Here is a 14,569-nt window from a genome sequence, read left to right as displayed (position 1 = left end):
CCACAAGTGAGTGAAACCGTATGATACTTGACTCTCTCTGCTTGACTTATTTCACTCTTGACGAGTAAGTTCAACTTCAACACCCCTGCCCACTTCCGTAGTGTCCAGCTCCTTACCACCCCTACTGGGCTCCAGCCTTCTCAGCCAGACCTAAGGCCACTAGGATTTTCTTCTTTTTCCTTCTGAAAGTTTTACAGGTTTAATTCCTATACTTAGCCTATGATTCTCCATATCAAACTTATTTTTATATCTGATATAAGGTAGGATTTGAATCTTTTTGTTGCATATGGATATTAATTATTTTCACACCACTTATTCTAAGATTATCCTCTTCCCACTGAATTCCTTTGCCAAAATAAATATCAAAAATAAATTGGCCATATATATGTGGGTCTATTCCTCGGGTCTGTCGTGTTCTCCCTGTGCTCAGTCCTATATGCTGACACTGACTTGTCTTGATTACTGTGCCATTATAAGTAAGTCTTGAAATCTGATAATGTTAAGTCTTTAAACTTCAAACTTTATTCTTTTTCAAAACTGGACCACTTTCTGGTACCACACACAAAAGTAAATTCAAAATAGATTAAAGACCTGGGGCGCCTGGGTGGCTCGGTGGGTTAAAGCCTCTGCCTTCGGCTCAGGTCATGGTCCCAGGGTTCTGGGATTGAGCCCCGAGTCGGGCTCTCTGATCAGCAGGGAGCCTGCTTCCTCCTCTCTCTCTGCCTGCCTCTCTGCCTACTTGTGATCTCTATCTGTCAAATAAATAAATAAAATCTTAAAAAAAATAGATTAAAGACCTAAAAGTGAGACCTGAAGCCATAAAAATCCTACAAGAGAACACAGGCAGCAACCTCTTTGCATGAACCTTGGCAACTTTTTTCTAGTTATGTCTCCTGAGGTAAGGGAAACAAAGGCAAAAATAATCTTGGGACTACATCAAAATAAAAAGTTTCTGTATAGAAAAGGGAACAATCAACAAAACAAAGGTATCTTGTGGAGTGGGAGAAGATATTTGCAAATGACATATCTGATAAAGGGTTAGTATTCAAATACATAAAGAACTTATACAACTCAACACCAAAAAAACACTATAACCCAATAAAAAATGGGCAGATGATATGAATAGATATTTCTCCAAAGAAGACAACCAGATGGACAACACATGAAAAGATACTCATCATCGCGTATCATCAGGGAAATGCCAGTCAGAATAATGAGATATTACCCTACACCTGTCAGCAAAATGGCTAAAATCAACAACACAAGAAACAACAGATGTTGGTGAGGATATAGGGAAAAAGGAACCCTCTTACACTGTTGGGGGGAATGCAAATTCGTGCAGCCACTGTGGAAAATAGTATGGACATTCCTCAAGAAGTGTGAAATAGAACTATCTTATGAGCTAGCAATTCTGCTACTGGATATTTACTGAAAGAATACAAAAACACTAATTCAAAGGTTTATATGCACCCCTATGCTCATAGCATTGTTATTTATATAATCACCAAGATTTGGAAGCAGCCCAAGTGTCCATTGACTGATGAATGGATTAAAAGGTGTATAATTTATATACATATATAATATGTATATTTGTGTTATTATATATCTAATTTTTGAATTCATTTACATATAATACATATAACATATAAATATATATGTATATCTGTATACAATATATATAAAAACAAAAACAAATATATGTGTAATATATTATCCAGCCATAAAAACAAATGAAATCTTGCTATTTGCAAGAACACGGATGGAACTAGAGAGTGTAATGCTAAGCAAAGTTAGACAGAGAAAGACAAATACCATATTATTTCACTGATATGGGGAATGTAAGAAGCAAAACAAATAAGCAAAAGGTAAAAAGAGAGACAAATCAGGAAACAGACTCCACATTGTAGAGAACAAACTGATGGTTCCCAGAGGGCAGGTGGGTGGGGGATGGGTGAGACAGATGTTGGAGATCCAGGAGCGCCCCTGCTGCGATGAGCACTGGGTGACGTTCGGAACTGCTGATACACACTGTATCGTGCACTGAAACTGATACAGTCCTATCTGGACTCAAAATAGAAACTTTCTTAAAATTTTAAATTAAAAAAAAAAAAAAAAAGCCTTAAGGGGGCGCCTGGGTGGCTCCGTGGGTTAAAGCCTCTGCTTTCGGCTCAGGTCATGATCCCAGGGTCCTGGGATGGAGCTCCGCATCGGGTTCTCTGGTCAGCAGGAGCCTGCTCCCCAACCCCCCTGCCTGCCTCTCTGCCTGCTTGTGATCTCTGTCTGTCAAATAAATAAATAAATATCTCAAAAAAAAAAAAAAGAAAAAAGCCTTAAGAATCCCCACCTTCTGTGCATTCTATCACGGGATAAGCTGGAGACCAACAAAAGCACGACTGACACAGACAGTTCCTCCCATGGCGGGTCAGGGTCTAAGTTCTTCAGCGGAGAAACTCGAAGTGCAGGCGGTGCTGGCGTCTCTAGCAGTGAGCACCCGCATCCCTGTCGGCGCAGTCCATAGGCAGGGGATTAAAAGAGAGGGGATCGACAGAACTTCCTTCAGCAGGTGGTCAGCAAATCTTTTCCAGTATGAGGGACTCTGATGTTAACTTTTAATTTGGCTTAATTGCTTCTCAGGGACTTATATTAACATTTTCTGTGGTGCCCAATGATGGAACGCTGTCAGGATAACGTTTTATTTTGGACCCATGGTTTCCTGGTTTGATCTGTTTCCTTCTGCAGGAAAAGGTCATACAGTCCACCCACCTGTGTCCCTGTTCCAGGCTCTGTAGTGTCATACACCTCTAGGTTGCCTTAGTTGGCTAAAATCGCTTGATTTTTCTCTGAACTTCTGCGAAGATGCAGTCTGAAGCATGTATGTAAGTTCTCTTTCCTGGGTATAATTTAAGAATCGGTGACTTCTGGTTTGTGTCTCAAAGAGCTGGGTTTCCCGAGGTACCTAGACAGGTCTTGGCCACTGACGCTAGACTGACAATATTACCAAGTCAGATTCTCTACCTGCCGTCACCCGTCCTCTCTCCCTGGGGCCGGATGCATCCCAGTCTATTCTTCTACCGTTGCCTCAGCTCAGGGCGCACTGAGAATTTAGCTCGTGTGTTCACTAGGATGTGTTACGTACAACCCTTCACCCCACGTCTGATACATAAGATGTTGAGGCCTGGTATAAACCAGGAAGGGAATTCATTGGACAGAATGCTTGCTAAGGACATTGACAAATAAGGTTGGGAGGAATGGAGATCATACGTCATCATTAGATCTTACCCAAAGTAAGGCACAGTGGGAGACACAAAAAAAACGAGACTTGAGTTGCTTCTGGAGAATAAAAAGCATTACCGTTCCCATAAAAATATAACACAGGTAAAATTTGATGTTCTGAAAACTAAGGTCATTTTCCTACCACAGGCCAAGGCCAACACACCGAAAGCTCCTCCATAGTTTACCCCAATCTCTTGTTCAGCCCAGAGATGCAGAGCCAAGCTCCATTCTTCAGCCCCCCACCCCCTGCTCATACTGACAACTAGGAACTAAGGATTGTGAGAAGAAACTGAGTTTAACACACTCTATGCCAGATACTATGCTAAGAATTACAGCAGGAATACGGACACATGGTCTCTGCACTTGAGACATTTACAATCTAATGAAGTAAATCCCATTATTTCACTCGGTAAAAACAAACTGAGACCCAGCCAAACCACAGGGTTCCTTTTGCATACCCCAAACACCACTTGCGTCAAGGTGTCCTGAAATGCTTCATTAAAATGTGTACCTTCCTGAGCCCCATTTGAAACATCTGATTCACACTCTGACAGATGAGACCTGGGAATCCATAATCTAACAAGTTGTCTGAGCGTCTCTTACACCTGTTACACTTGGAGAACCACCAGTAAATGAACTCATGAGAATAAGTTCCATAGAAGAACCCCACATGGTCCCTCTTTTGATGAGAAGAGTGGGAGCTGGCGGAGAACGCTCCGCTATCAGTAATAGAACCGTCTTATGAGTTCTGATGAGTCCGATGACTGTCTGATGAGTCTACGGGAGAAAAGAACGAATCTGGGGAAGGACACATGTGGCACTGCAGGCCTCCGAATGGCCTTGGAGGATTCAGGATGTCGCACGCGTCTCTGGAGTGAGAGTGACGGCTGCATTTCCAAAGGCCCCCAGAGAAGGCAGGCTTCCCCAGGGACCCCGCCCCCACCCCGGCACCTCCATACGTGTTGCTGCTGAGGCCTTTACTGCCTTCCTCTGACGTCACTGAGCCGTCTCTAGGGTCAGCCGCACGCGTGTCCTGGCACCGGGGGCTTGTACCTGGGGGACCTGCTGCACCTGTTCCCCCCGGCCGGCCCCAGGCAGCATGATGGGTCTTGGAGCAAATGCTGTGTTTTTACCCATTTATATTTCAGGGTCTCTTACTCCTCTTTATGGCTGTTTTAGTTTCTCAAACTAAAAAGAGAAGTAATTTGATAAAGGATTTCACGTAAGATGTTAGGGATTTGATGCTCCGACTTCTCTCAAGAACATTAAGTTTCAAGAAGGTCAACTTGAAGATCTATGAGGGCATTTTAGCCACTAAAATGTGAGGCTGGAAAGCAAATCTGGGGCTTCCCAGAAGACACCTTCCTCCACACTCAGCTTTTCAAGTCACGGCCACAAAGGGTGGTTTAGGGAAGTGGTGGGAAAAGACAGAAACTGGCCATCTTTTGGCACCTCGAGGAAATATTCAGGATCTGGTGTCAGTGTTTAAGCCTGACATCTAGCAGGGGCACTCGCTGTCCGTCTCTGCCACTGCCCCCCACTATTGTTTTGTCCCCTAGAATAATCATGCCCCTTCCTCATCAGCCCTTCTCACGGTCCTCCTGCCTGGTCCCCGCGTCTCATCCCCAGACCGTGGGGCCAGAAAAGCCGGGCGTGAAGGGGCTCACCGTCTGCTGGGGGCCGACCCGGAGTCTTTCCCGCCGCAAAGAAAGGGTGTCGGAAGGGCTAGATGACGCGGCGGATGTGAGACGACAGCTTTGTCAACTTTGTAAGTGTGCGAGGCCCGGTAGCTACAGTGCCGGACAAGGACCGTCCTGCTGTAAGTTGCTGACCCGTGACAGTCACCTCTGGGCACAGACGCTGGGGCTGGTGCACACACGCCTCCCAGCGGCCACGCAAAGTGACCACGGAAGGATCTGTTAGAGAGGATGGTGAGCGCGGACCCACTAGTGACTCTCTTGCATAACCTGACCCGCGGAGAGGTCAGCGCTTAAAAACGGGCAGAAGAAAACAAACACCGTGGCCAGAGGAAACAGCAGAATCCACAGAAGAAGAGGAAGGCGGGAACAGGGAGGACAGCAAAGGAGGGCAGAGCCACCACCACCAGAAACACGCGGAGTCGAAGTCAGCCTGTGCTGAGCAGGGAGAACTCGGGAGGGTTCAAGCGACACCCAACCCCACATGACCCGGTTCCTGAACAGTTGGTGTGGTCCGGCATCCTGACGCTTCCTTTCCTGCATGAGGCCCCTGCGACCACCGTCTGTTTCCCGTACTTCCCTGCAGATACTTAAAACAAATGCAATCACAGGGGAAAAAAAAAAAAAAAAAAAAAACCCAGCAGACCACTTTCTTCCAGCCTACGAGAGACTGGCTCCCTGTTTCGTGCGGGTCTCAGCCTCTCAGGAGCCAGCGATGGGGGTGACTCGCCCTCGTGCCCCTCCTGTGTCTGCAGCCTTCCGTAGCAGCCATCAGCAAACTGAAAAAATACACGGTTATTACTGACCTGGAAACTACCTCTCACATCTGGGGCCACACAGCAAGGTTGCCGGTGCGGAGAGAGAACAGGGAAAGGCACACAGGGGCCAGGAGCTCTGTTTTATTGGGGTCAAGGCTGGAGACCTCAGGGTTTGCAAGCTCACTCTTTATTGGTGGATTTAAAGCGTGGAAGAGAAAAAAAATGAGTGGTAGGAACAGTCAGTTACGGAAATCAAGCAGGATCTTGAAAACAAAGGAGCCTCAGGGCTGGGAAGGTAGCGGGCTGGGCTCTTCATCTAGTTGTGTGTCTGACACGGTGTTTACTCAAGATGGGGTCTCTGAAGTACATGCTTCCTTCAAAGGCAAGTCTCCGAAATCAAAGCTTAGGTCAGACATTTGCAGCACAGAAAAGAAATACAATAGAACTGTCAGGGCTTACACGCCCAAATGATAAATTTCATTAGAGGTCATGATCCATTTTTGTTTGGCCCAAAACATTTGAACCATTTACTAAGTTATTTTTAAAAAATCTACCCACACTTCCTGAAATTAAAAAAAAAATATATATATATATGTATTTATATATATATACACTAAATAAATATGACTAGATTTGAAAAAGTGATATTCGTGTAATTGAAAAGACACCAAAAAGGTAATATTAATAAACTCTTTGACTTTCAGATATACCTGAAAAAGCTCCAGACCTATCACTGTCTCAAATAATGTACGTGAATATGGAAAGCAGAATATGTGAGGAGGGGAATCCACGAACGGGCCTCAGGGAATCCACAGACCCCTGAGACTGGACACAATTAAAATGTACACGCTCTGTTTTCATCCATGGATTTCATCTAATTCTCAAGAACCCCTGACTTAGATTTGATCTAATTCTCAAGAACCTCCTGAACATCTTTCTTCTGGGACCTCTTTGATTCCTTGTTTTTTTTTTTTCACTAATTTAATCTTTATTGGTCATACCGCAGCTTGAGTTTCAGTCCTAAACAATGATGCTCCCTTCCTATCCTCTCCCTAAGCCTTTTTTTCCCTTTCTCTTTTTTGCTTCCCTCCTTGTCCCATCTCCTTCCTTCTTTTCTGGTTCCCTTCCCAGTTTACCTGTTTCTCCTACTTTTAGTTTTGCCCACCAGTGACTCCCATGTTCCTCTTCTCCCCTATTTAAAATATCTCACCTAAATCTCAGTCAGTCCTTCTCCTCCTCCTCCTGTAACTTGGTCGATCAACACCCATCCCTCCCCTCCAGCAAGTGCCTGGAGAGTCACACAGTGTGAGTCACTGTGAGATTAATAATGTCCTTTGTGTGGGAAGATGATGCCACTAATCTCCCGTCAGCCGGGCCTGTGTTCTTGAGCAATTTTCTCTACAGTACAAATGAGTGGGCACTGATTCTTCCCACACCCCAGCTTGACCCTAAGAACAATTTCAAGAATTTTCTAAGCTGAGATTTGGGGTACAGAAGTGGACCCAGAATAGAAAAAAGCCAATTTACTATCTCTTGAGGTTTTGCTCCAAGGCAAGAAGAATCTTAGGAGGCCCACGGCCAAAACCAGAGGCAGTCAGAACGCTTCAGCTGAAACTGATGTTGTTTATGGTTAGTTGGTTTTGATTATTCTTCTCATCAAAAAGACCAGGTTGGGGCGCCTGGGTGGCTCAGTGGGTTAAGCCGCTGCCTTCGGCTCAGGTCATGATCTCAGGGTCCTGGGATCGAGCCCCGCATCGGGCTCTCTGCTCAGCAGGGAGCCTGCTTCCCTCTCTCTCTCTGCCTGCCTGCCTCTCCGTCTACTTGTGATCTCTCTCTGTCAAATAAATAAATAAAATCTTTAAAAAAAAAAAAAAAAAAAGACCAGGTTGCTGGTATTAGAGTCCTTAACAAAAAAACTCCTGGTCAGTGAGCATGAGTGTGTTACATCATCTCTAACCCCCAATGCCCTTGGCAAACAACAATTCCCTGAGATTAAGTAACTAGCAACAGCCACAGAGCTTAGAAGCGATGAGTTCAGGATGGAATCTCCTGGTTTCTCCATGACACCACACTACCATGTGTATCAGACCCACAGCTCCCCTACGCTTAGATGTTTGATAACTTGAGCCCAGTTGTGGCAGAGAAGGTCCCAGTGGCAACTTAGCAACACACAGTCCTCTGACCCCACCTTTAAAGTCACTTTCCCACATCAAATCTGAGCCTCGATCAGTCCCTGGAGATCTGGTGACTAACACCTGCCCGCAGAGTTTCAGCTGTACGTCTTCACAACATGCTACCTTATCCCTGGCACGGAAGAGGGACCATATTTTGCCCGCCTTTATCTGTTCAATTACTCGGATCAGCCGTGCAGGAAGCAACCGGAGCTGCCTAAAACCACGCGCTTCCTTTCTGCCATGCAGGGGGAGCGATCTTTTCTTGGCTGGAGCCCGCTGTGCTGTCCTTGGGCTCCAAGATCAAGTGAGGGCTAGTATCATTCTGGTACCACGCTCTGGTGGGGTTTTACGTGTTCTCTTCCCTACTGAGATTACGAAAGGGAAAGATACAATTATGTGTTAGCGATGATGATGGGGGCTGGAATAACAATGACGTGATGCATCGAAAGCGTAATGTCAGCTACTTGTGGCGCGCCAAGCTGGATGCTGTGCAGTTGCTGAAGTGGGGTTCCAGAAGAGGTCTACTGGCTTCAGAGACCAGAGACCACACGACCACTCACGACTCCAGAGTGCTCAAAATTCTCACAGGGGAAATTCGGGAGAAGAGAGAAAGTAGATCAGAAAGTGAACTGTCAGTGAAATCTATAAACATCTGTGCGATGCCCACTACATCCTGGCTATCCTGCTAAATGGTAAGAAAATTCAGAGATGGATGAAAGAAATTCTGAAATCTATATCAGAGACAGACATGCGAGAAAAAAGACTTCCAACATTAATGGGGGGGTGGGGGGGAGAAAGGAGGCAGAGTATAGCAGGAGCCCAGAGGAAGAGCAGATTTAAGTCTGACCTGGAGAATCTGGAGAGGGTTCTGGTGGAGGCTGGCACTGAGCTGGTCCTGAAAGGTAACAATTTCTGCACATGGAGAAGAGAGGAAGGGTTTTCCCACGCAGGGAACCCACCAAAATTATCAGTGATCACAACTACCATTGTTGGGTATACTCTGTACCCAAAACCATTCACATCACACCGTATATATGGATATACTGAACCCTGATAACCACCTCGAGGGTAGGTATTCCTTTCTTTAGTTCACATATCAGAAAAGTGAGGTTCTTAAAGTTAAGTGCTTTGGCTCGGTGCCTCGGTGGCTCAGGAGTGCCTGGCTGCCCGCCCCACGTCGTCCCTCTGCCCAGCATTACCCTCACATCAGAGTCGTGTCCTATTATAGAGATGTGGATGTCATCTTTGTAGATGGCCAGATCAATTAATCTATTAATTTTTGTTATTTTAAGTAATAGTTTCTTTATGGTCTGCAAAAAGACACAGAAACAGCAAGCTGTTCAGCCCCAGGCAAGCCCTAATGATGAGATAACAGTGTGTCAGCTCCATTATTATGTTTTCTAACACATATCGAGCTTTCCTATCTGCCAGATACAGTTCAGAGTACTTTATGGGTACAGATGCCAAGCTAGTTCACAAAACAATCGCACCCAGCCTACAGAGATGAGGGCATCGACATGTATCTACACATCCAGGTCACGGGCTAACTTCCTATCTCATTTACTTTGTGCAGGGTTTATTTGGGAGCGAGTACATTTTCCCTGAAGCCCATTTTATTTACATCATATACAAACTTTACTCCTCCCCAGCTTCCTCCTTCCCTGACACCCCTCTTCCCTTTAAGAAAAAATCCAAATTTGTCTATCTCTGAATCCAATCTATTAGTGTTCCTGGGCAAGTGGATTCCGTTAGGCACAGACCAGACTAGGCTGACCCAAGATTCCAAGGGTCCCTTAGTCCCCTCTAGGGCAAAGGGAAATGGCAGGGACTGCATAGAAGGACTGCCAGTCTGGCTTAGAATGAATTTGGAAGCTTAAATACCAGTGCCGTGGAAGGCCGGCCTGCCAGATGAACGCTGACCGGCATGAAGGACAGACACTGCAAAGAAAGGGCTGGCTCTCTTGAACCCCCAGCACGCCAGCTCTCATCTGGGATTCACCCGGAGTTCGAAATAAGTTGCCGAGAGCTTCAAGAGTTTTGTTTGCTGCAAGAAAAAATGAGAAAAGAAAGAGAGCTTGTAGCCCAGCTGAGCCGAACCTGAGCCCGGCTGGAGAAAACACAACCAGGCTAACTAGTGTCCCTTTCAGTGGCGAGCCGCTAAGCTCCCTGAGGCCCTTGGTGGTGCCCTCCCATCCTATTACATATCTCTAGTTCATCAGTCTCCTCCTGTCCTGGACCAGAATCTCACACCGTCTCCTCCACCTGAAACCTCCAACCACGGCTCTCATTCTTGGCTGATGACATCGATTCTTATTTCCTGTAGAAATCAGAAACAATCAAAAAAAGAACTTCCCTATGCTCCCACCTACCAACCTACCAGTAGCTCTTCCTGTATGAGCTGTCAACTTCCATCACAGTGTGTGAACTACCCACGGTCCTAGCTGAAGTCAGCCCTTCCACTGGTGCTCTAGGACCCATCCCCTCATGCTTTCTCAAAGATCTGGCTCCCTCCAATGTTTCATCTCTTTCCTACATAATGAATGTCCTTATCTGCACACAAACATACCATTGTTTATCTTATTTTAAACCCATCTCTCAACCCCACTTCTGCCTTCAGCGACTGTCCTATTTCTCTGTTCCCCGTTATAGCAACAGTCATCACGAGTTGTTGGCACACAGCATCTTCTTTCCATTCTTGGACTCACTCCAGTCAGAACTTCCTTCACCGCATGCTCTCATCAAAACCCCAAGCACAACACACATGTGGCCGAATCTAGGGATTAATTCTCACATGTTGCTTGACCTAACAATAGCACTTGACCATGAGGATCATGAGTTCCTTCCTGAAATATTTATTTTCAGAACATCATTCTTGGTTCCTTACCTTCTTCATTGGCTGCTCTCAATCTTCTTTGCTGGTTCCTACTTGTATCTCTCCCACCCAGGTGCACACAGGTCCAGGGCTAACCCTTCAGGTGACTTCACCATCTGTCCCCACTGCTGTGATGATCTGTCCAGTCTCATCGATTTAAATACCAGGTCTGTGCTGATGATCCCCGGTCTACACCTCGAATTTAATCCACTCTCTAAATACCAGACTCATAAATACAATTTCCAGGTAATATTCCTCTGGATTTTTTAATAAGTATTGCACATTTATCATGCCCCAAAATAAAACTGTTAATTTCCCATTCAATCCCTAAATCTGCTTATCTCATCATTTCCCCCATTTCAGTAAATTGTAACTGCATTGTTATAGTTGCTTGGGCCAAAACCTAAGAGTAATCCCTGACACCTCGTCACTTATCCCTCACATCAGCAAGCCATGCCACCTCCTCTCTCAGTTTGTAGCCAGAACCTGATCAGTTCTTAGCGCTTCCACTGTTCCCAGCCTGGTTCCCTCCGCCGTCACCCCTACCTGCATTATTATAAAACCATCTCACTAATCCCCTTTCTTCCATCCTTGTTAATGTATAGTCTCTATCAGTAAAGTGATCTTCTAAAACGTAAATCAGATTGTGTCACTCCTCTGCTCTAAAATCACCATGCTTCTCAACATCATTTAGAGCAAAATCCAAAGTTCTTACCATCTGCAGCGGGACAGAGGGTAGTCTGAGGCTTGTGTGTGTGTGTGATGGCCCAGCTTGAAAGGATAGCACTCACCTGTATTCTCCCATTTTGTCAGGTCAAAACCTGGGGATCACTTTGACTCCCATCCTTCTCTCACAGTCAACCCCCATTCTGTCCATAAATCCTCTCAATTCTGCCTTTAAAACATCCCCAGAATCTGATCATTTTTTACCATCTGCATTGCTACCATGGTAGTTCAAGCTGCCATTGTATCTCATAAATAACATTTTCATGGCATTCTACTTGATCTTCCTGACTCAACACTTTCACCTTTCAGAGTGACCTTGATAAAGCACCAGGTGTGTTACAGTCCTCTGTTCACTGTCAACCTCGGAGAAAAATCCAAGCTCTTTACTATAGATCAAGTGGCCTGTAGATTCGGTGATAGAGAGATGACCATCATAAGAGTAGTTTCAAGGAAGTGGTGGGAACAAAAACCTTAGGAGTTAAGGAGTTAATTAGAGATGATAAAATGGTAACAGCCAGTTTAAACAACTGCTTCAAGAAATGTGGCTGTGGACAGAAGGAAAAAACAGGAGAGTAGGTACAGGTGGGAAACCTTCCATAAGACAGAAAAGATGGTGAGCACACCTTCACATTCAGAATGGTTACTGCGAAGGGTGAGGTCGAACATCCTGTAGAGAGAGATTGTATGTGGCCCCAGAGGAAACAGAAGGAACAGAACTTGGAGGCTTGGTTGAAAAAGACAGTGAAGCTGACAGGCAGGAAAGAAGACACATGTTCTAACGAGGCAGAAAAGGCAGAGAGGGTTGGTGTGAGGCAGATACGCTTGTGAGTGGTACGGGTAAAAGTCAAAAATAATGAAGAGATCCATGTGACTGGAAAGTTTCACCAATACTGATCATGCTCATTGAGTAAGCTAATATATTTTAAATCAATCAAATTTGTAGCAAACAGATACTATTACATTAAAAGTGAATCTAATTCTGGCTGGATTTTCTTTTTCAAAAAGGTGGCTCTGGACCACGTATACTAACTCAATGTCAGATCTCTGTTACAATGAGGAATATCAATGTTTTAATTTTTTTTATTAATTTCTTTTCAGCATAACAAAATTCATTGTTTATGCACCACACCCAGTGCTCCATGCCATACGTGCCCTCCATAATACTCACCACCTGGCTCCACCAACCTCCCACCCCCCACCCCTTCAAAACCCTCAGATTGTTTTTCAGAGTCCATAGTCTCTCATGGTTCACCTCCCCTTCCAATTTCCCTCAACTCCCTTCTCCTCTCCATCTCCCCTTGTCCTCCATGCCATTTGTTATGCTCCACAAACAAGTGAAACCATACGATAATCGACTCTCTCTGCTTGACTTACTTCATTCAGCATAATCTCTTCCAGTCCCGTCCATGTTGATACAAAAGTTGGGCATTCATCCTTTCTGATGGAGGCATAATACTCCATAGTGTATATGGACCACATCTTCCTTATCCATTCGTCTACTGAAGGGCATCTTGGTTCTTTACACAGTTTGGCGACCGTGACCATTGCTGCTATAAACATTGGGGTACAGATGGCCCTTCTTTTCACTACATTTGTATCTTTGGGGTAAATACCCAGTAGTGCAATTGCAGGGTCATAGGGAAGCTCTATTTTTAATTTCTTAAGGAATCTCCACACTGTTTTCCAAAGTGGCTGCACCAACTTGCATTCCCACAACAATGTAAGAGGGTTCCCCTTTCTCCACATCCTCTCCAACACACGTTGTCTCCTGTCTTGCTAATTTTGGCCATTCTAACTGGTGGAAGGTGGTATCTCAATGTGGTTTTGATTTGAATCTCCCTGATGGCTAGTGAGGATGAACATTTTTTCATGTGTCTGATAGCCATTTGTATGTCTTCATTGGAGAAGTGTCTGGTCATGTCTTCTGCCCATTTTTTGACATGATTATCTGTTTTGTGTGTGTTGAGTTTGAGAAGTTCTTTATAGATCCTGGATATCAGCCCTTTGTCTGTACTGTCATTTGTGAATATCTTCTTCCAATCCGTGGGTTGCCTCTTTGTTTTGTTGACTGTTTCCTTTACTGTGCAGAAGCTTTTGATCTTGATGAAGTCCCAAAAGTTCATTTTCACTTTTGGTTCCTTTGCCTTTGGAGACATATCTTGAAAGAAGTTGCTGTGGCCGATGTGAAGAGGTTACTGCCTATGTTCTCCTCTATGATTCTGATGGATTCCTGTCTCACACTGAGACCTTTTATCCATTTCGAGTTTATCTTTGTGTACGGTGTAAGAGAATGGTTTTTATAACGGTGGTTTGCAAAAGCCCAGGAGTTCAAAAATGGGTTCCAGTGAGTTAATTTTGTTAAAAATAGTAATGTGTTTTCTTTCCATTGACATTTTAAAAGATCAATCAACAAATTATTTAAAGTTTTTTCATCACAAAATGGAAGCTTAAGTGATATTTGAAAGCGATTATAAGCAGTGAGTGGAGTTCCCATGAGCACTCTGATGACTCGTTCAGCTAGCTCATCCCTCAGCAGAGCAAGACCAGCGACTGTGCAGGGTTTCACTGGTATATGGATTCACATTTGCCTGTTCTTAGTCATATATTATTTGATTAATGCACATCATTGTTGTATACCCATAATCAACCATCATGAGGACAGGCCACTAAGTCGCGCTACGGCTGGAAGCTGAAAGCATATGCAGTCAGTTACTAGACGGATACAGAATTATAAGTAGTTTGTGAATTTCCCCAAGATGCTTTTCACTGGGTACATGTGGAATGATTTTGACCAAAATCCTCTTGTATTCCCTATCTTACCAAATGATATGCCGTCCATTCAGTCTTTACATACAGAAACCTTCAAATCTTTTTAGTCTCTTCTCTCTCTCAACCCCCATATCCAATCGATTGATCAATCACGTCACTAAGACAGTAGACACTCCTCCCTTAACACCTGTAGAACCGGATCTTCAACCCTCTGGCCGGCCTCCGCATAGCTCCCCAGTACTCAGCTGTCCGTGTAATCCTCTCCTCCCAGAACAACGCTTCCTCTACTGCTCTGATTCC

This window comes from Lutra lutra, chromosome 15 (genome assembly GCF_902655055.1).
Source record: "Lutra lutra chromosome 15, mLutLut1.2, whole genome shotgun sequence".
Lineage (NCBI taxonomy): Eukaryota > Metazoa > Chordata > Mammalia > Carnivora > Mustelidae > Lutra > Lutra lutra.
The sequence above is the reverse complement of the archived record's forward strand: the minus strand, read 5'-3'. Positions refer to the sequence as shown.